The 24,579-nt window shown below is 35.1% G+C and overlaps 1 protein-coding gene and 1 long non-coding RNA gene across 8 annotated transcripts in view; one reads left to right on the forward strand and one right to left on the reverse strand.

Moving 5' to 3' along the window:
• ncam2 (neural cell adhesion molecule 2) overlaps window positions 1–24,579 on the reverse strand; it is a 398,045-nt gene that overhangs the window by 266,308 nt on the left and 107,158 nt on the right.
• Window positions 21,492–24,246, forward strand: LOC141376032 (uncharacterized). 2 transcript variants are annotated; one of them, XR_012385057.1, is made up of 6 exons: window positions 21,492–21,551; window positions 21,872–21,982; window positions 22,934–23,057; window positions 23,238–23,323; window positions 23,646–23,688; window positions 23,786–24,246. It is a non-coding gene; the product is annotated as an uncharacterized lncRNA (long non-coding RNA). The 2 variants fall into 2 exon arrangements; XR_012385058.1 differs by lacking the exon at window positions 21,872–21,982.

Genomic DNA, 24,579 nt, shown 5'->3' on the forward strand with positions numbered 1-24,579 from the left:
ATGTGTAGTCTTTTATTGTTTTTATTTATGTATTCATTTTAAAATAGTTCTTTATGTGATTTATTCATTCCTTTCCACCTTTTTATTTTCTCCTTAATGTTTCAATGTTTAACATTAAGTTTATGTTTTATGTCTATATTTCTGAAGTCCAAAATCCAATGAATATATTTAAGAAAAAAATGTATAATATGTATGCCACATCTATATTTGGCAATGTAAACATACACAGAGAAAGCCACAGGATAGACTAAAATCATAAAACAACACATTGAGCATGTGCATGATCTCCTTCAAACACAAGCAGATGATGGCGAATGAAAATCCAAACACAAAGTTGATACATCATTACCAAGTTTGATTGTGATAATGCTAATACACTTATCAACACCTGCAGCACATTCCATTATGTCTGGAATTGGGATGTTATTTTTTCCAAAAAGTAGCATTTTGCCAATTCACACGATAATGCAGGAGTCAGCTTTTTTATTGTTTGTTTTCACTCTGTAACCCATTATCCAAAAGGTTTGTTTCATGGCACTGGCAACACCTGTGTCGTGTGGATTAAAGGTCAAAACAATATTAAACTTTTGCAGATTGACCTAAATCTGTTCCCATATTGACACTTGGCAAGCAGTCTTGGGCTGCAGGGTGGAGTGGCTGTGACCTTTGAGAAGACGTTTAATTTATTTAAACACAACACACTTGTTTCCTTCAAACTGCGAGATCACATGCGGTAACACAGAGATGCAACAAAGATGTGGGTATGGTTTGAATCTTAGCAATGCTGTGTGGATGATTACATCTCTCCATGATAACAGACAACAAATGCTGTTGCTATAAAATTCAGGCCAGGAAATTGAGGCCAGACCAATTCTGATTTTTAATTCTGCTTACAAATTCAATTCTTATTCTTATCAATTCCTAGTTTAAAGGAGCATAGTTTTAAGGTATTTGCTCAAGGCCAAGACATGCTTTCGAAGTTTTCCCCACAGTGTCAGCAGACATCGTTCTGCCAATTATTAAAAAAGTTTGACACAGGAGAAACCATTTTTGCAGCATAAAAATATTTTTTTGTAAACTCAATACTTTTTATTTTTATAAAAATATGTGAAAGTATGTACATAAAATCTTATATTGTGACTACCATATTTTAGGCTAAACCAGTTTTGAGGAAAACATGACACAGCAGGGTTAGATGTAACAGGGTGTTACAAATAACCCACACACTCTTAAACACCAATTAAACTAACAAAATAATTTTAGAATTTGAGTGTAATGTTGAGAACTTATTAAATAAAAAAATGTTTTTAATAGAAAATATATTTTTACAGAAAAAAAAATTATTGCTAATAATTCAAACAAATGCATTGTATGATAATGGATAAAAATGAAAATCAATCCAAATGTGTTTATCCAAAAGATAAATGAATCAACATGCTGTGCTATAGACCATTTTGAGAGATGTAAACAAAAACAATGATCCCAATGTATTTCCTGTTTTACATTTGACATTTCTATAGCTTCTGAGAATCCAGAAAGTTCCACATATTGATAAATAATGTTACGACAGCTGTTATAACATGAAGTTATGATTGAATTACCTCTTGTTACTTATATAAAATAGTTGGACAAAATGCAGGAAATGTTCATGGGCCAATGACATGACCACATTGAAATGCTCTATATAGATTAAAACTGATTTAAGTACTGAGGAAATATACTATTTAAAGTAAACTGAATTTAAACAAAGTGTGAAATCTGCCTTATTAAGCATTTGTTACAACTAACCCTTTGTCCATTACACATTGTCCCACATGTGGGGTAAATAGTAAAATTTTTACTCCTGGCACTTTTGGCAATACTGCACAGAAAGCATAGGTCCAGCAATAATACTTTCAGTGCTCATTTGTAGACTTGAGTGTTGTTGGTTTAAAAAATGGTTTGTCTATGTCTAACCCCATTACTTTGTTCTTTATTTGGCCAAAACCAAAAAAAAAAAAAATGTCTTTGCCGTACACTTCCCTAATTTTAAATGTGAAAAAAGCTTTTCCATTTTAGTAGCAGATCAATGTCATAAACAGTAATCAGTACTTGCCTACATAATCTAAGGCAGGATTTCTCAATCCCAGCCCTAGCACCCTGTAGAGCTGCACATTTCATATGTTTCTCTTTTCATGTTAGACGATTGTTATAATTCTCCAATAAGTGCCTGCAAAGTGAACTCCACAGGATACTCAATTTTAAAGGATCATATATGTTTCATTAAAATGCCATTTTAGTTAATGGTATTTAAATTTACTTTGTATATTTACAGTGTATTATGTCATACTTCACACTTCTCTAGTACGACGCAGCAGGTAATGCCACTGTGTAAATCTATGAATGAAGAGAAATAAAGGTTTCTCGTGCTCAGGTAGCAATAACGGAGAAGCGAGTAGGGAGCAATGCACACTGCATAGGGATCTGTCAGTCAGAAAACAGTTAATGCATGGAGCTCTTCTAACGAGCTGGTTATGTAAATCAGGTGTGTTTAAATAAGAGAGAGATGCAAAATTCACAGATTGGTGAGGCACGAGGAATGGAATTGAGAAACACTGATCTCAGAGAAGGATTCCTCAGTTGCAACTGCATAATTAAATGTTATGTGAGCAAGAACTCTGTAAACCCAACTATTTAACATTTTAATAAGTCTTTTTTTAAAGCTATAAAAGCAACAAATGCAAAATAATATGTAAGCTGTCATTTACTCAATCAAAACAGTGCTTCCCGCAGGTTTGAAATATACTTGCGGTGGTTGAAACGCACCTTTTACTCATCAATTACATGGTCAACTACATGTGACAATCAAAAAATAAAAGTGTGATTTTTAACTATACTTTTATTAATTATGACAATGTTACACACTCTTTCTTTTCAATGGGTTATTTTTTTAAAGGCTGTTGGAAAAAACTAAAAGTTATCCGCTATTTCTCTTATTTCTGTGCTTTTAAGGAGCCATGTGCATCCATTGACAGTTAATACCTGATCTCTCTTTTCAAGTGAAAATAGGCGTAAATAAAAAGGTAATGCAAAACGTATAGGACTAACAACAACTTTAAAAATAGAAAGCAAAAATCACAGACATTTTAGGATATTTAGAAGCTTAGAATGGACATATTTTAATAAGATTGCATGTGGGAGTGTTGATGTCAAGGGATCTGTATGAAACACTGTACTTTATCAGTATCGATGCTAAATATTCAGGAATTGTTAAGCGCCATTGACATTTTAATTTCACAATACATAAGAATACTTTGCTTAAATATCCAATTCCATGAATTAATTTTTGGATTTGCAAAGATCAGTGATTTCAAAATGAATATTCAATATAAAGCTACAACTTTTTCAGAGACAAAATGATTCATGCATTAATTTTCCCGCGAATGAGTACATTCTGAGCAATAACATATCCCTTTAGGCTGACAGCTTCTTTAGGTTAGATAATATGAGATGATTTTAGTGGAGAGAAGATGTTCTGTTCCTTTTAATAGAACGGAAAGCACTGTAATGAAAGCAGAGGGCTCACATTCGTCATGGATTTCCTTCCCATTTTTCATCTTAAGAGTGAGTGCACTTGCGCTGTATCAACAAGACATCCATCAGCATGTTTAAAAAGTGAAAAGAATCCCCATATAATGCCTATCACTGGAATGCAGTCCTCTGATTTTCCATATGACTGAGTCTGCCTCTCTGTTGCCAGGCAGGTGACATGTTTGATTTGACCATAAAGTGTGAAATGACGGGAAAGAAATCCATATTCAGGAGCCTGGAAACTTAGAAATAGAACATGTGCACATTCTGTCTAGTCGTAGGGTTTGTTTCTTAATAGTGAAAATATGATATGTGCATACTTGAAATAAATGGCATGTGGCATTACTTCAAGTTCAATTGCTTCAAATATTTCAACAACAAAAGAAAATAAATACTGTATACAAATGTAATAAAAGACTTTTTACTGCTCTATTGACTAGTGTAATGAAATGTGAATAATGGAAAAAAAATCTATAGGAAAACCTCTGGTAATCTACAGTATAACACTATTTAAAAAAACTGTTCAAAAATGATATTGTATTGTATTGTATTTTTATTGTATATTGAATGCTGTAAATTTTGGTTAGGTAATATCTTTAACAAGAGTATTAATCCCAAATTTTCTTTGGATGAATCAAATACTTTTATTTAACAAGTATGCAATGAATAGTTTACAAGTAAAAAATGGGGTGGTGTAAGGGGATGTGATTCAGGCCATGTCCACATGTACACTGGGTTCACACTAAATGCAGAATTAAGCATTTGCACAAGTAAAATGCATAAAAATCAACGCAAACGTGAAAACAGAGGCGAATTACCAGTCCACGGGCGAATGACACAAAATATGTGATGCGTTTACGCGATTGTGCAACATTTTGCTGCGTTTGGTGTAAATACAGCAATGTGGGCCAGTCAGTAAGAAGAAAACAGTGTGCACATTGACTACGTTTACATGGTCATCAGTAACTGAATTATTTGCCTTAATCTGAAAAAGACAATAATATGATTAAGGTGTTTACATGAGTGGCTTTATAAACGTTCCTTTCATGATCCCATTTAACATGTTATAGCACATAAATTGATTAACATCATTGCGCCATCACGCTATCCGCATTTCCTTGAAAGTTTCATGCAAATTTGGGTGATTCATTTCTAATTTCTTGACTTTAACTGAAGTTTGGCACTTTCACTTTCATTCAGGAACATTTCATGCATGCCCCTTGTGACAAACAAGATATTGGATGTGAGTGTGAACTGCTGGAAGAGTGTAGTATTAATGGAATTTAATACCGAATGCAATATGGGAAAAAAAAAAACTGCATTTCGCGAAGCAGATGTCTGTGGTCCTTCTCTTGTAGTGTTGCCACATAATTGAGTTTAGGCTTGCTGTAAAATTCATCCAGTATGTGGAAAGGCCATGCAGTTAAGCATACTCAGGCTTAGTTATTGTATCCTTTAATAGATCAGTAAGTTATGGGCTTTTATTTTATATTCATTATTTTGAAGTGATGAGGTGAACGTATCTTGGTTGTATTTCCTGTCTTAACTGTTGCCGTTTATGTATATGTGTATATATATATATATATATATATATATATATATATATATATATATATATATATATATATATATATATATATATATATATATATATATATATTTATTATCATATTTTTTTTTCATTATTTTTCTTTTCGGCTTAGTCCCTTTATGTATCTAGGGTCACCACAGCGAAATGAACCGCCAATTTATCCAGCACATTTTTATATAGCGGATCCCCTTTCAACTGCAGCCCATCACTTGGGAAAGATCGATTCACAATCATTCACATACACTTTGGACACACATACACTATCTCTTTGAACACATTAGCTCTGCAGAACTGCTTGAAAGACTATCCATAGAGGACAATTGATGTGCAGAAACTATTTATGGTTCCTGTAAACCATTCGCATAAAATTAGCATATTACACTGATTTCTGAATTATCATGTGAGACTGAAAACTAATGTTTGGCGAAAATTCTAATTTTGACATCAGCAATAAATGTAAAATGAAAGCAGTTACTTTAATGTGTATCAATAGATCATAATATTACAGAAGAAGAAAAATAAGCAAAAGCTAGTCATATAGCTAGTTTGAAATCAGTTTTAAAGTTTAAGTTTTAAAAAGTGCGTTAATGATGACATCATTTTAAAAATTGGGTGAACCACATTAACAGATTCATAAATTTTTCTTTGGTTTATTCACTTTATTTATCAGGGGTCAACATGGGAGAATGAACCACCAACTTATCCAACATATGTTTTACGCAGCGAATGCCCTTTCAGCTGCAACCCAGAATTAAGGAGCACCCATACACTCTCACATTCACTCGCATACAGTAAAGCCAATTTAGTTTATTCAATTCACCTATAGCATGTCTTTGGACTGTGGAAGAAATCAGAGCACCTGGTGGAAACTTATGCCAACATGGGGAGACCCAGCCAACTGGCCCAGCCATGACTCAAACCAGTGACCTTCTTGCTATGAGGCAACAGTGCCAACAACTGGGCCACTGTGTTGCCCAAACTAACACATTCTACATCATATTAGTCAAGTTATTTTTATCACAGCCTGGTACCCAAAATATCAGCACATTTTAAAATCTCCAGCTACTCTTAAGCAGAAGACGCTGATTCAGAACTGTTCGTCCCCAAGTGCATGCAGCTGGGAGACATTTCCAACTCTCTTATTGCATCTCCAGAAAAGCCAGACAGTCTACAAGGCCTTCATGATCTCTACACACACACACAAAAAGACCAACAAAATAGACCGCACTTCCACAGAACAACTGCCGAATGAACTCTAAAACCTGCTCGTAAATCTTCCATTTATTTCAGCCTTCTCCAATCCAACCCTCTCTAATCAAACGCAAAGAATGCTTCACCACTACTAAAGCTCCATGCAGCCGTTCTGCCGCATCTCTATTTTCTGCTCCCTCTCTTCAGCAAATTTACAGGCTGCACTCACAAAGCGTTCATTGCTGGCCGAGGTCCTTGGACGTGCGGCGTCTAGTGCGGTCTGTGAGCCTGATACGGGAGCACATAAGAGTGTGTGACTGTGGCAGGTCGGGCAGGAATGGTAATGACTGCATTATTCTCAGAGCTCTTCACACATGGAGGCCGCGTTTCCCATTTCGGCAGCCTGATGGGTAGTCAAAGGAGATGGCCACTTGGGCAGGGAGCATCTGCTCTGTGCCTGATCATCAACTCAACCACTGATGGAGAGAGAGAGAGAGAGAGAGAGAGAGAGAGAGAGAGAGATAGAGAGAGAGAGAAAGAGAAACCTAAGGAGACAAACAACAAGGAAGAAGCCCAGAGGAGAGCTGCAAAGGACCAGATCAAATGCACCAAGAGGAAGAAACCCATCACAATCTTGCATCTGGCAAAAGTTCAACGTTCCGTCAGGTAGAGCAGAGAACGAACAATGGCGCAAGATTGCTATCATACCGAGACACAGTTTAAGATAAATGGTCTGTCAGATTAAGGCAAATCTCAATTGCGTCCCTGACAAAATTGTACATCCCTAGGCAGGTCTGAATAGAGAATGTGTAAAGACGTGTGAATCATACCTATGAGTTTCAATTGAAACCCTCTCAGATGGGCTCTCTGTTGCTGCATGGCCTCTTTGTTGTTTACTGTTTTCAGAATTTTCAGCTGTGACAAATCCAAACGCATCTGATTGGCTATAGCATTCATTTGAAGAATGAGAAATAGGTACAAAGAGAAGCTGAAAAGAGTCAAATGTGGCTCAATCTGATGAAATGATAGAATGATTTTACATTTGACTGTAATAGTTCAGTGCAAAGGGATAGTTCAAAAAATAAAATGTACTGTATATATATATATATATATATATATATATATATATATATATATATATATATATATATATATATATATATATATATATACATACATACATACATACATATATGTATATATATATATACATACAGTTGAAGTCAAAATTATTAGCCCCCCTAAATCATTGGACCCCCTGTTTATTTTTTTCCCACAATTTCTGTTTAACGGAGAGAGGATTTTTTCTAACAAATTTCTAAACATAATAGTTTTAATAATTAATTTCTAATAACTGATTTATTTTATCTTTGCCATGATGACAGTAAATAATATTTGACTAAATATTTTCAAGACACTTTTATACAGCTTAAAGTGACATTTAGGTTAACTAGGCAGGTTAGATATATTGCATAACTATGGTTTGTTCTGAAGACTATTAAAAAAATAGCTTAAAGGGGCTAATAATTTTGTCCTTAAAATGGTGTTTAAAAATTTGTAACTGATCTTATTCTAGCCAAAATGAAACAAATAAAACTTTCTCCAGAAGAAAATATTACCAGACAGACAGTGAAAATGCCCTTGCCCTGTTAAACATCATTAGGGAAATATTTAAAAAAAAATAATAATAAATAAAGGGCAGCTAATAATTCTGACTTCAACTGTATATTTTTATTTATTTATTTAATTGATTTAATTTGTTTTATTTTACAGGTGCTAACAGAAAGACAGACATGCTGGAAGATAAGTACAGTATTCCCTCTTTTTAACGCAGTTCACCTTTAGCAGCTTCGCAGTTTCACCGATTTTTTTTAGAGCAATTTGACATGCTTTTTTTGTCTGCACCTTGATTGGTTTTACAACATTGTCAATCAATCTCCTCTGTGTCTCCTCTACAGTACAGAATGCATTCAGCATGCCAAATTAACATACATATGCAATCACTAGCAGTGTGAGTCCCAACAAGGATGCAAAAAGGGTTGCAACTGTCCACAGCAAGACCATCAAAAAGGGAGTCGCACACCGGATGTGAAATGCCATGACACGACATGCCATGCAGCACCATGCGTTTTAGAATTGTAAACATAGGTTTATATCAGGGTATGCACACTGACACCGCGAGTTGCCGGCTGTCAGCGGTTCCCAGCTACAACTCAGGACACATTGTTCATATTTCTGCTGCTGAGCACCATCTAAATAATTTCACTTTAAACAACATGCGAATGTGCGCATTCAGTGTGTGTTACTTCCAACTGTCATGTGCGTGGCGCATCCAGTGAGCGACCCCTTTAAGGATGGAGTCTGCATTTGCTTTGTGGATCAGTGACTACAAGAGAAAGAACTTTACACTTTATGCCAACATTATCTGCACAAAAGCTAAAAAGCTATATAAACCTTTTGCAGACATCAATGAATGTTTGCGCCTGACAGGTTCGATCTTTGGTTTCATTCTATAATATTGGACTTGTTTTTCTATGAAGGTTTGAACTTTGTTTGAATAAGGTATAAAAATGGTAATGCCTGTCTGAGAAAAGTGTATAAAGTTTGTAGTGATGGGTTTTACAGCGTTACAAAATCTATATTAGTTTTAAAAATAAAGCTGACTACTTTGCAGATTAATCTATTCCTGGTGATTTTTAGAACGTAACTGCCGTGATTAATGAGTTACCACTGTACCTCAGGTATTTAAATAAGTTGCAATTAAAACAATGACTATTCAAATTGTAAAACTATCTCTCAACAATTTTTTTATTATCAAAATGGCATCCATTTCATTTGACTTGTCCTTGTATTGGTGATCTTTCCATAGATGAAAAATCACTGCCTTAAAACATCTCAAAAGAGTTTATTGTTGAAAGTGAACTTTTGTAAACTTTCAGTAGTACTCTAGCATATTGATAAACTAACAACCCCCCACCCCAAAAAAATAAATAAATAAATAAAAATAATCTCTTGCTTTTTAGTCTGCTGATCTACAAAAGCACAACTTCAGAGCAATAACATTTACCTCTGGGACACTATTTAGATTCATATACTGTGTTACTAATATAGCCTGAGATATTTTAGATATGTCAAAATTCACAACTTCAAAAGAAGCCAATGCTTCACGCTTAGAGGTCTAATCATTACACTAGGCAACAGCTACAGCATGTTGTATATGTGTGAAAGCATTGTAATAGTGCGAGGTTACCCTTGAGTGTGCTCTCTTCCAGATGTAATCTAATGGTCAGACTGGCACCCTCGTGTCGTTTACTGGCCTCAGTTCACTTTAATGAAACATGAGAGAGACGGCGCTGCTCTGGCTCAGGCGGCTAATTAAACCAGGCTTTTATTTTAGCCCGTCATTTGATCTGATCCAATTAAACCTGTGCTCAGTGTAGCCAACATCAGCAGCACCTGGTCACACTCACTCTCCTCTTCATTAAAAAAATGGTCACCTTGGCTAAAATGGGTCTAATATATACAGTAAGCAGTGTTCAAAGAAAGTTGCTCATAAATCAATTCAGGAACATTCCTGAAATCATTATTTTTTTAATTATATATTGTTATTAAAATAAATTTATCATTAAATTGAAAACATAATATTATTACTTTCGACTGACAGATTCCTTCGTAAGATAAAGGATGGTCCATGATCCACATCCATAATGCGAATCTCCACCACATCCCAAAGGTGCTCTATTGGACTGAGATCTGGTGACTGTGGAGGCCATTTGAGTACAGTGAACTCATTGTCATGTTCAAGAAACCAGTCTGAGATGATTCGTGCTTATGACATGGTGCGTTATCCTGCTGGAAGTGGCCATCAGAAAATGGGTGCACTATGGTCATAAAGGGATGGACATGGTCAGCAACAATACTCAGGTAGACTGTGGCAATGACACAATGGTCAATTGGTACTAATGGGCCCAAAGTGTGCAAAGAAAATATCCCCCACACCATTACACCACCAGCAGCAGCTTGAACTGTTAATACAAGGCATGATGGAGCCATGCTTTCCTGTTGTTGATGTCAAATTATCACCTGATAATCTAAATATTGCTGCAGAAATCGAGCCTCATCAGACCAGGCAATGTTTTTCCAACAACATTTTTTCCAACACCAACGACCATGCCTCATTCAAAGGCATTTAAATCATATTTCTTCCCCATTCTGATGCTCAGTTTGAACTGTAGGAGATTGTCTTAACCATGTCTACATGCCTAAATGCATTGGGTTGCTGCTATGTGATTAACTGATTAGAAATTTGCGGTAATAAGCAGTTAGACAGGTGTACCTATTAAAATGGCCGGTGATTGTATTATTTTATATTATAAGCCAATAAATTGAAAGAAACTTTTAGGCTAGGATGTAAGTATATATATTTATATATATATATATATATATATATATATATATATATATATATATATATATATATATATATATATATATATATATATATATATGTACTATAAATGTTTTTTTACAGTCAGTTGTAATTTTGATGATGTCCTTGTGCTCTGATGCCCTTGGGTTTGGTTTCTTGCAGGTCAGTGAATTTTGAGGAAGAGTCAATATTGCGGATTCTGAGTTTTTCTCCTTGGTTACACATCTATCTTTGCATGGATTTCCTGGAATATAATCGCAGTGTGATCATCTCCCTAGGACCAACAGTGAGTCTGAATAAAAACAAGTTTGTTTCTGGAATAATTTAATTCTCCAAAACAAATTCAGCCTGTACAGAGCCAGATGGTTTGGCACTATTGATTCAAGCGTTCAATTTTGTGCTGATGAACTTTCCTAATCAAATATTACAAGCTGGTATGAATAATAATCAGGTAAAGAGCTACAAATCCATTGGAGTGGTGGAAATCAATGTATTATGAGTAGTTTTCTCAAATCTTATTTTTGGAACTTTTATTTTTTTTATCGATAATCATCCTTTATCATACAAAGCAATCAGTCAGTCAAAAGTAATAAAAATGTGTCTTTCCCCATGCTGCCCGGCTGAAATTGAACGATGGAAGGAGAGTGATGTGTACAGTCTTTCCCCACTAGGCAAACTCATTTGGAAATTTCTATTTCACTGACAGCACGGCTTCCTGACATTTCTCTTCTCAAAACAAATCAATGTTGACATTTTCCGCACGCCTCCTGACCGTTAGCCTTAAGTCTGGGAAGCCTTTGAGTGAAAGAAGATATTTGTATTTCCATACTTCGCTCCCACTTTCTTAATCCATACTTTAACATTCTCTCTCTTGACTTGTGAAGTCTGCTGTTCGCAAAGCTGAGGAAGAAAACCCCCCGTTTGCTATGCCGCTTCGAATCTATTGCTTTTTTAGCTTTGAATATTGAATCTGTATGAAAAGCTAAATCAAATTACAAATGACTGATAGCAGGGAGAGAAAAACAAGAATGAACAACACCGTCAACGGCAGATGAGGTGATTTAGGTGTAGCAGCAGAAAGAGTTGAAGATGAATGCTAATACAAATCTTTCCTGCTGTGAATATAATGCAAGATGATGGGTGATAAAATTTGATATCTTTCAGAGGGATACAAAGTATTATTGATTTACAATGCAGCATTATTATCAATATTGCTATTAATGGGACACTCCTGTACTGCCCATTACATTACAAACCACAGGAGAGGGCAAATTCTTCATACTTCACCCTCCACATCAAAAATCCTGAAAGCAAAGAAGATCAAGGTGCTCGAGGATTGGCCAGCCCAGTCACCAGACATGAACATTATTGAGCATGTCTGGGGTAAGATGATGGAGGAGGCATTAAAGATAAATCCAAAGAATCTTGATGAACTCTGGGAGTCCTACAAGAATGCTTTCTTTGCCATTCCAGATGACTTTATTAATAAGGTGTTTGAGTCATTCATGTATGAATGCATTGCTCAAGCTCATGGGAGTCGTACACAACATTTTTTTTCCCACTGCATCATGACTTTATATTCTGTCCTATACAATATTTCTGTTATGTGACAAGACTTTTGTCTAAGTCAGACTTTACTGTCCTAAAAAAAAAATTTAAAATCAAGGCATGATCATATTTTATTTTGGTGAAATAAGCGTAACCTAGAGGCATTTGCCTTTCATATAAGCCACATCAATTAGAAGTCAAGTTATTATTTGTTGTTCCCAAAACGTGGATAGCCGCCAAGACTTTTGTCAGGTGGTATATGTGCATATATCATTAGACCTCAGGAAACCTATCATTGAATGTAATTTCTTAAACAATACTCTAAATCACAACACTATTTATGGGATAAAAAAAAAAATCTTTGTAAATTAAATATTTAACTTACATGTGAATATAACATATTATGTGAGGATATATACACTATAGAATGTATAGCATACCATCCATATATCTGTTTCCACAATGGTTCAAATCAATATAGAAATGTTATATATAATTTAGAGTTGTCCACTAAAAAGAGACTTTTTCAGTGAGCAAAATCATCATTTATTTACCTTTGACTTCCAAATTAGTTTTTTTTTTTTTTTTTTTTTGCTCGGTTGAACACAAAAGAAGATATACTTAAGAGTGTTGGAAACCTGTAACCATTGACTTCTATATTACAGTGATCCCTCATTATTTGTGGGAGGTGGTTCTAAAAATAGGCAATATCCGTGAAGTAGTCAGCTTTTTTTTTTTATAATTATTATAGATGTTTTAGGACTATAAAACCACTCACTACACACTTTATACACATTTCTCAGACAGGCATTACCATTTTCACACTTTTCACTTTGGTTTAAAAACCCTCAGAGTTTAAACCTTCGTAGAAAAATAAGTCCAGTATTATAAAATGAAACCAAATATCAAAACCATTTGATGTTCATTAATTTACTCTGTAATGACTCCTTACAGCCTATCTTCCTAGCATGTCTAGAAATCTCTGCCTTTTGGGTGCCTTTAACAGTGCAGAACGTTTCGTTGACATTGTGGGGAGAAAACTTGCAAATATACAGTCCAGCACTTCAGAGTCACACTGCTAGCGATCAAAGATTTGTGTAAATTTGGCAATCGGAATGCATTCTGCAGTGTACAGGAGACATGACACGGAGGAGATTGATTGACAATGGTCTACAGCTATTCAGGACGCAGAACCTAATGCACTAATCAGGACTCTGTACACAATGCACTGTAGAAATAAATCTGCGAAACTGAGAGGCTGCGAAAAGTGAACGGTGTTATTGTGAGGGATCACTGTAAATACTACATATATTTCGTTTCTACAGTGGAAGTCAATGATTACAGGTTTCCAACATTCTGCTCAACAAAAGATCTAACTAGTTTAGAACAAGTGAAGTATGAGTAAACAATGACACATTTTTAAATGTTGGGTGTATTAACCTTTTAATACATTTCAGAGCAAGCTCAACTGCAGAAAGTCTCAATGGCTCATGTGGAAGCCATGCACAGCTGAACCACATTGGTTTTCACACATGATGCATGCTTCAGTTTGATCAAATTTGAATGCTGTAAATATGTCCATATGCAAATAACAACCTGAATCAAATCTGTTTACCTTATAAAGTGACCCTGATCAAAAGACTTGTATCTTGTTGTAGATACGGATTTATTTATTTATTTTCATGTCTTGTGAATTATTTGAAGCGTGGGTAAACAGACATTCGATAAAAAGACTGTAATATCTCATAGTTGGTTAAAAATATCAATCTGTATTTTAAAGATGATCACATTTCTTATGGCACTAGGAAGGTAAAAGGTGAGTAAACGATGACAGACTTTCATTGTGGTGTGAACTAACCCTTTAATCACCTTCTGCCTATGAGAAACGCTTGAGGTATTAAAGATCTCATTGTCATTTTTCTTTCCTATGGGGACATTTGTCAAACTCGATTACCTGGATTAGCTGGAATGGCTTGATTAGCAGGTATAATGGTTTTAAAGTCCTCACAGCAAGACGGATAATGAGGAAGATGTTTTTTCTGGTTCCCTGGCTTTCAGTCCACAGCGGGTGGTGATGATGCCTGACTTTACCTGCAGAAGCCAGACGAACAAACTCACACCAGGGAAAAACGGCCTGAGGACCCTTATCAAACCCAGCAAAGCTTCCTCATAAACCTGGCCCGAGAGTCACACAGATAACACGGCGGCACAATTTCTCTGGATTGTGAAAATGTAGCGGATGATAAAAACTCGGAAAAGTCCTCTCTCGCCCTCAGTACAATACACTCTTAAAAGCATTCTTTGAACATTTATTTATAGGAAAACGGATTCAGTATGGGTGCACCACACACCGAGACGAGACGATGAACTGCGTTTATCATTTTCAAAACACCTGTGAGTACATCTGACACACTAAAAACCCAACGTAAACTGAGAAATATCAAGTCACACAACACTGCATATATACACACTGCATATGGGATGAAAATGTAACAGCCTGAAGTGCGTGACAGGCATCAGTGTAAATACACCAAGCTATGAAATTGCATTAAGCGTCGTAGTAAAATATGCTGATGACACGATCATAGTCCCATCTGTTTTTTTTAAATGCATGTCGAATTAGCAGTGATGTAAAGAACACACTGCTATTTTTTCTTCCCGTAAAAAAATAGCATCAGCACAGTTTGCTTTTTCATACACACACACACATATATATATATATATATATATATATATATATATATATATATATATATATATATATATATATATATTTTTTTTTTTTTTTTTAAATCGAGATGATGGAGGTTTTTGTAAATGGCAGTTATTTGCAGGTCTTTTAAGCAGCATCTACCGTGAACATCAAAGACAGTTACTCTACGGGCTTTTGTCATTCGTTCTGCTTCCACACATCAGGATAGAGTTAAAACGAGTCGAAAAAGCAGCAGGGATCCATTTATAGAAGCAATTTCTCATTGAGTTACACTTTAAGTGGGAAATGATTGTTCAACAGTGGTGCTGAAAGGACTGTCTTTAAACAGGCTGTGAGTGCTCTTACGGCTTTATGTTTTAACAATGCACAATTCACACAATAACTCATAAATTCAGGACTGAGGGGGGTTATTTACACTTTTTTTTAAAGTCATACTGGATTGTATAACATAGACAATTGCTTTTGGTTTTTGATCTGGCATATTTACTGTGGTAAAAATGACATATTGGTTGACTATAAATGCAGTCTGCTCCTCCAGTTGCATTGAATTAAGTTCCTAGGTCAAATGTAATTGTTTAGTACACTTTTCAAGACTTTAGTCACTGAACTGTTCTCAAGATTAAGCTATTCTTACCAACGCGCCATTCAAAAAGTTGCAGTGAGATACAGTAATTCATCAAAAGTTAAATCAAAGGATCATGGAGAATGTTTGACTGCTTTTCCTCTAAATTATTAAGAGGTGGTTAAATATTTAACAGTTTCCAGCATGTTTTAAATGCTTCTTGAGCATAAAATCTGTGTATTTGAATGGTTTTGAGGGAAAGCTGGAGTAATGATGCTGAAAATCCAAACTGAATACATTAGAAATTACATTTTAAAATGTATTATACTAGATTTAGAAAGATAAATTGAGCCTTGGTTATGATAATAGACTTTATTATGGTAATCATTATTTTATTGCTATTTATTTTCACATAACCCTTAAAAATAACAGAGTTTTAGCAAGTCCTTTAGCTAAATGGCCTTCTAAAAATACAATTAAATCTGATTAGGAATATATTAAATGATGGGATATAATTTCCAAAGAAATTTCACAGGTTTTAACTTTTTTAAACACTTTTGAACTACATCTGAAGTCGCTGCAACTTAATGATGGATTTAGACTTTTTAACTTCCAACTTTCTGGGTAAAATAGCATACAGAAAACCATCTGTCGTAATATAATTAATAAAATGAACACCCTTAGAATGCCCACTTTGGCAGCAGCATTAAATACAATCCTCATCTTAATTAATTATCCCACAAATCCTGATTACTGATACATTTTGAGCCACACACATCCACAGCATGTAATCTTACGAAACACCCACATTCAGACAACAAATGCCATGGTTTTAGCCAAACCACTGATAACCTAATCCTGCTCAAATCACCACATGGAATCACAGACTAATCTTGTCTCAATGGTGATAATGATACAATTTGAATGCTTCATTGACTGAAATAAATGCCTGAATGTTTTTTTTTTTTTTTATGTCAGTCCAAAACATTTCAATGCTACAACAATTTTTCAAAGTATCTTTGGTCTCGTCTGACAAGTGCTAATGACACATTTTTTCTTTGGTCTTTCATTGACCAAAATAAGCAACGTAATATTAAAATCTTTCTTATTATCAATATTATCTAATTTTAATGATATTTTTATCATTTATCATAATAAAATTTTAATTATTCCATGTCTTATTAAAATAAATTACTGAATATTTAACTTTTGTCAATAGAACATTTTCAAAGTATATATATATTTTTAAATATTATCTTAACAGCGCTAATTACTTTTTTTGTATATTATTAACAGGAGTCATTGACTGAAACTAAGGCCCAATCCCAACTTTATTAACGCGTCTGCTGTAGTTATTCCAGTTAAGTTTTTTTTTTTTTTTGGTATTATCTTCAGGAAATCACTAAAGGCAACAATAAAAAAATGTTATCATAACCATAATGTGGCAGTAAGTTGGTAACTGTACTGTGCATTTACACCGTGGTCATATTAATCTATATAAACACACAAAAACAACATTAACATTATACCAGACACTGTAAAAAGCTCATTCCCAGCCCCTAGAGTTTTCTGACATGGTATTGGAGTCTCATTGAGTGACAAATGTGAAAGTATGTTGTGGGACTGCTCTACAATAGTTATTATAGATAGTTATTAGAGATAGTCAAATTTTGCATTTTTTATTTTGGAAACGTGCTTATGCATGTATTAAAATGTGTTTGTTTGTTGTAAAAATTCATAATAATGACAAAAAATACTAATTTGTGCATCTCCTGATTTCCATGTGCAGCCATAATGCCGTTGTAGCTGGTGTATTCTGGGAGATTTTCGTACCCCTTGGTTTCGAGCATGGTCCTGAAAGATATCTATTTTGAGGGCTTTCTAGCATTTCCCCTTAGCCCTAAGCCTTCAAGCTAAAGAAAATTGGGATCCCCCATTCCCCTTCACGTGAACACACAAAACGAAGATTAGGGGTAAGAGGAAGAGCTAAAAGGTAGATTTGGGATTGGACCTAACTTTTTTGTATGTATAACACAAGTCAGACTCTAAAACAAAGTGTCTTATCTGAATAGTGCCAAAGACTATAGAATACACAAGACACTTCACTCGTATAGTTTTGAATAGGAAAAAATTTAACAATTTGGCAAATTAAGCCCCGCCTACCTTATCAACTGACAAAGCTTGGACCAGCCGTGTTTTAATGAGTTTTTGTGGTCAACAAACACTCTGGGATCTCAGCAAATGCTTGCTTCACAAACATTAATATTATGTCCACATAAAGCTTAAAATTTGTACTTTAAAATTAATCAACAACTCTTAAAAATAAAGGTTTCCTGGTTTTGTAATCTGTATGAAATGAACGTGAGGTACAGTCCATCCTGTCAAACGCACATCACATGACAGCAACTACTCAAACACCCACAAATTTGTAAACAAAGAGTCGCTGTCATGTCTTGAGAATATTCGCCATCATGACCAAGTTGTGAATTACTCTGTTTTACTTTGTTTGGGGATGATATTGTGTAGAATGGCTTGGGCAATCTGGAACAAAAATTAGATTTTGTTTGATTCAAACGTTTAGACAAATGAAGGAAACTTATAAGACAGTTGTTGTTTAATTTTATTGGTGTTTCCAAATATGTAATGAAAGCTTTGCAAATAGTTTTGGAGAACTTATTGTTTCCCTGTTCAGCTCACTGCCCGAGAGGCGTTTCAAGAATGGCCGCCGAGTTATATGTCTTGCCTGACAGGGACTTTAATAGTGATGACAATTTTTTTTATGTTTTATTAACTGAAACGAAAGTGTATTTTAAAATCGGAGTCATGAAAAGAAAAAAAAAAGAGTTTTTAAGTGGTTCAAGCAGTGGTGTAAAGTAACTAATTACAAATACTCAAATCACTGAAACTGAGTAGTTTTTTTTCAGGAATTGTAATTTACTAAGTAGTTTTAAAAATGTGTAATTTTACTTTCCCTTGAGTACATTTTTAGTGCTGTATCGGTACTTTCACTCAACTACTTTCCTTCAACCTGCAGCAACTACTTTATTATTTCTTGTCTATGGGAATTAGAAAAATCCATCCTGTAAATTCTGTCCAATCAAATTGCACATAGATGGTGAATTGCATCATAATGAACTACCTCAACACATGCACAATTTATAATTGCAGCAAACTGTTTGGAAGCATTAAAAGTATCCAAGAAGATGTTTAAAATCTTTACATGCATTGACCCAGAGACTGTTTAGATGCATGTCACTGATGAGAAGATAAAGGATGTTTACTGTATAATAACCAAAATGGCCTTAAAAACCCAGCAGGCACAAGACGTCAACATGACGTCACATTGACATTGTACCCTAATGTCATGGGGACGCTGCATTTTGTTTGGAAATAAAAATCAAGTTGACATCAGAACTCAACGTCAATGTCCAACGTCAATGTCCAAATACTAACATCTAATAATGTTATAGCCTGACATTGTGTGGATGTTACCACTATGCGTCTATCAGACGTTGGATTGTGGTTACCATACCTGACAAATAGATATCAGTATTTGACGTCAATATGACATTGGTTTAAGATGTTGGCTCGACGTTGGATTTTGGTCACTTTTTAACACAACCTAAAATCAACCAAATATCAATATCATTTAACCTTGTTATTGGACATTAAAAAAATGTTGTCCTTAGACGCTGCAGGCTAGACATTGAATTTTGGTCACTTGACATCGCAACATAAATCTAACCTAAGATTAACATCTAATGATGGGCAATAACTAGATGCACTACAGAATGTTACGTTTACACACACATCCACAAATTAGACGTAAATGCATCAGCTTTTTACAGCATAATACTCACTACTCTTGAGTACTTTTGAAATGTCCACTTTTTACTCCTACTTTGAGTAATATTCATAACAGATACTTTTACTCTACTTGCACTACATTTTTTAGGAAGTGATGGTACTTTTACTAAAGTATGATTTTTCAGTACTCTTTCCACCACTGGATTTAAGTAATTCTATCAATTCAGAATGTTTAGATATTTAACCTGTACCATAAAACCAAACAATATGAAGTGTGAAGGGTTGAAAATATATATTTTGGAAGTAAATTTGAATTATTGGTGAACGACCATTTAAGCAAACCACCACCAGGATGCATTCACCTGACCTCATCTATCAAAAGCTCATTTATAGCGTTTTGAACACAGAACCATGAACCTAAAGCTAAATCTTAAAAGGTAAATCCTGCAGGACGGATAAGGTCTGAAACAGCCCTTTATGCACTTCCACCTCTCCTTCCCCTTCATTCCTTTCTGTACGCTTCTCCCTCTCTCTTTCATTACAGCTCCAGAGCTGTCTTTCTGTCGGCATGGCTGTCATCCAGCCAAACTTATCTGTGCCCTCCTGTCTTGCCTGTCTCAGTGTATTCCCATTAGAGAGCCGCTTGAAGGGAGCATGGCAGGTATGAGTGCATCCAGCCTGCTTGTCTCCTTTCTGTCTGTCTGTACGTCTGTAGGTCTGTCAGTCTGTCTGGGGACAAACTTGAACCCCTCTTCCCAACAACACATCAACGGAAACCTGCTTATCCGGGGGAGATTAGCGCCATAATGCAGGCAGAGCAAAAGCAAACAGCATAACAGTGAGTGAGCCAATTATTTTCTGACATGGGGTGAAACTTTATTAAAGGAAAGCCAATCGGGAGTAGAAGTGCTAATTATCTGCTGCTCCCCCAGACCAAACCGTTCCCCAGTTTGCATGTTTGTTTACCAAAATACTCCACCTGAGAAGATTTGTGTCTCTGTGAGGGACACGATAATGGAACGGCGATGACAATTACAGACTTTCTGTGTCAGTCAAAGAGGATGTTAACAGAGATTTGACATTATTTGTAATATTCCTCACAAAGAAATTACCTAAAGCTGGATTTTCTTTACCAGCAAATCTGGATAAAGCGTTAACATTTCGTCACCAAATTATAAGGTTCAATCATGAACATTTTTGTCAAAACTGAGTTGTTGATATATTCTTATTAAATGACAACTTATTTATATTACTGGATGTTTTTTAAAAGTTGTTTTAAAGACTTTACATATTATATTACACATACTGTTTGTTTTGGAATGCAAAAACTTTGAAGCTTAATATCTCAAAATCATTCAGAATGCAAATAGAAACTTATAATTCCAAGGTGACGACTTTACAATCCAGTAAATTATTCTTATGCACCAATGATTTGAGTTAAACATGCAATCCAACATATGTAGCACATTTTTACATCTAAGTATATAGTCTTTGACCACTTTATTAGAGGAAATGCATTTATCAAACTAGCCAAATCCATGACAAACATGATATACTGTTTTTTTATTTTTACTTTTACACAGTCATCTTTAATGTATATCCTCTTAGATAAAAATAAATAAATAAATAAATAAATAAAAACTTACGGAGTTGATTAAAACAGAAATCAATAAATTATTATTGCCTATTGACTAATATTTGACAAAAACAAATTGTCATTAAATGTAAGTAAAACAAAGGTTCCGTTATTTGGGAAATTAAAAATCTGATTTAAAATTGATAATAAGTTATAGAAAGAGTAAGCCATTAAGTTTCTTGGTGTTGTATTGGATCATAACATTAGTTGGAAATCACAAATAAATTATGTGATATCAAATTAGTAAAACCTGTACACAGCAAATTCATCAGAGTTAAATTCTCGGTGTTGAAGCATTTCAGAGTAAAGTGTTGACGTTAAAGAGTTAGATTTTGATAAATGAATATAATAAGAGTTAAAATTGATTTTATTCAGTGCGAAATCAAGGAGTTATCTTTTCAACACTTGGTGGTGTTATTTCCAACATCCGGGAATTCATGCAGCCCCAGTCACTGAAGAATTTTCCAGACGCCTTTTTCCTTCTGAGATTTAGAACAGCAACTGGTGAGTCAAACTACCTAAATGTTGGTATTTTACTGACTTTCTTTAAGGAAATACAGTTGTAAACATATTGTTAAGTTAATAACTTTAGAATGGAGTGACAATTTTAATCTTCTGCGATTCATTCATGGTCGTTTGTGCATCTAGCTTAACTGCATTACTATTGACTTCTTTTCAAGAATGTTTTCATATATACTCACGCATACATAGTGCATAAAAACATCAAATGTACATGTTCAACACATTTCTGTCACGCTTAATGCCATTTTGTGCGTTGTTACCCATCTGTAAAATAAAATCGACACTTCTCCTTTAATTCGAAGCAAACTAGCGAGGGAATCCCCGGAGCGCCTAGCCTAACTAACTCTGCCCGGATGCTAACGGCAACACAGGACGGTTTCCATGAGCTCTCGAGAGTTTCTAAAACATATCTGGTGAGTAAATGAACATGCTTACTTGTAAAAGGCTTCCTGACTAAAACATATGATTGTTTGTTATTCGTGTACGTTAATTTGGTTATTTTAAACACCTTGGCCCTTTTAAACTGGTTCATTCGTGGCCGTCCATATAACGTTACCGTTCGTCCATAGACTCGTGTGATAACGTAACAGTTACGCTTGAATTATATTAAGTGTTGACAACCATTAAAGTCGGAATGTTAACATTAATGTCTTTAAATGACCGCGTTTGCACTTTCTCAGACATTTAACGTTACAGAAGTCTCCCGGAAGTTGCGGGACTAACGTTAACGTTATCCCGCAAATGCACAGAGACTCTCAGATGCCCAAGTAACGTTAGATGCCCGCAAATGAATGATAATCTCCTGGAAATCGCGCGTCTCCCACCCCTCTCCACCGCATCCCTCCCAGCTCTTCAGGTACGTCGCGCGCAAGTCACCCCCACCGCTCTTTAGGTACGTCGCGCGCAACTCATCCCACCGCTCTTCAGGTACCCATCTCTCCCGCTACCTCCCGCAAATCAACTCTGTATCCCCCGAAAATTACTTTTCCCAACTCGGGATGTCTGACGTTAGTAAGTTAGGCTATCTCTGTAGTCAGGAACATCTTAGTCAAGCTTTTTCTCCCACATGATATTGTGCTTAAACTATAGGATAAACTTAGCATGTACTGTACACAACATTTCCTTTTTATTAAAGACAATTTAGTGCGTTGTAAACAGCCACCTGTTAAATTTATCAACTGATTCATATTTGAGCAGCCTAATTATGATACAGGTTTGATTTGTAGATTTATTATCAATAATCAACATCTGAATCAAAAGATATCTGAAAAAGTGTGAGGCATACTTTGTGATGTTCATCTCTCTTTTTTATCTGAAGGTTATGCATATGTGTTAGATACTAATGTGTTGTTGTTTTTTAACAGCCACAGTTCTCTATACAATAACACAAGACCCTGTGACGGTGGCTGATTAGAGACGGATGGTGTATTTCCAGAGTTGAAATGACCAAGCACACCTTCTTGGTCATATGTGGTGATAATAATGAAGGTATGATAATATTTGATAAAGTTCTGTATTTGTTTCACAATAAGCTGAGAGGGTATTAGAGCATTAGAGAATAACAAATGACATGAAGGTGATACGTTTTGTATTGGGGGTAAACTGTTACTTAAACAATGTTTTGCTCTGCTTTGCACTTTTCCTCTTCTGCTTATCCTAATATTTTAGATTATATTTGGACCTGAAACATCTGCTAGACTCCAGGAAAGGTGGCGTCAATACTGGACCTGAAAGGGCCTAACAAGTTGAATCTGGTAAAGAAACACGCACACACACACACACACACACACACACACGCACACACACATGCACGCACACGCTTACAGAAAACTGTAAGTTTATGAATATTTTTTACACTGTGGCCAATATTTTGGAGAAGTCAGCATCACTAAATGATATAAAAGATTTTAAGCTCCTCTAAATTTTGCTCCAAGTGTTGTGTTAAATTCAGGATTCTGGACAGACAGCTGCCTGTTTTTCCAGTTCTAGCCATAGTGGTTAACCTAATTGTTTTTGGAGATCCAACAGTGATGTATGTGTTTTTTCTACTTTTCCATATCCTGTCACCTCAACCAGCTGGGAGAGTCAAGTTGTGGATCATCATGAAGATTTTCAAAAGGTGAGTTTAGATTTCTTAAATGTTTTATTTACTTTAAATGTTCTTTTAAATATATCATAGAATTTGATTGCAATTTGTTTTCAAACATTTTTCTTAGTCATGCTGGAGTCTTGAAGAGTTCTTAGATGAGCATCACCCTATATCCGTGCATCAGGAACCACCAGATGAGCGATCAGCAGCTACTACATCGTCATGGATGAAAAGGTCATCCTGTGGCTGGGAAGCACTTCATTCACAGGACATGCTTGATGAGATTTCCTAGCTCCAGTTTGTTTTCACACAAGTTTACAGCATTTGTACCTTCATTTAAACTGCTGTGTTTGATATGGAGGACCAAGGAAATACCAGAAGTGAAAGATTTGCACGCCAAGCTGTTTAAAATGTAATTTCAGAAGAAAATTATGCGTTCAGAAGAAAACTATGAGTGATGATATATTGAACTTTCAAATTGCTCTGATGAAACATCAAGTTTGGACCAAAGGACTGAAACAGCCTTTTTGAGCACTGGTCATACATATTTTGTTGATACTGTCTGTACTAATAAAACATTTAAAGCATATTTGACATTGTTGCATTTTAAAAACTGAATGAATTGTTGAAGTGGTGAATGTTTTCAAATAAAATGTTTTTATTTTATAATTTACAGTCTATTTGACCTTTTTACCATATTTACACTCAAGAGAGTTGAATAAAATAACAATATATTACACCAGGCGGTGTTAAATATAGTTACATATTTTAACTCTGCCCAGAGTTAAAATTAACCCTTACTTCGGTGTCAATGTGCCAACCCTTTTGAAAGTGTTGATTTAACTCTGTTTTGAGTGGACCCCATGAGACACTTTCAAAGGGTTGAAATTAACACCCATAGAGTTGTTTTGGGTCCCCATC

This window comes from Danio rerio, chromosome 9 (genome assembly GCF_049306965.1).
Source record: "Danio rerio strain Tuebingen ecotype United States chromosome 9, GRCz12tu, whole genome shotgun sequence".
Lineage (NCBI taxonomy): Eukaryota > Metazoa > Chordata > Actinopteri > Cypriniformes > Danionidae > Danio > Danio rerio.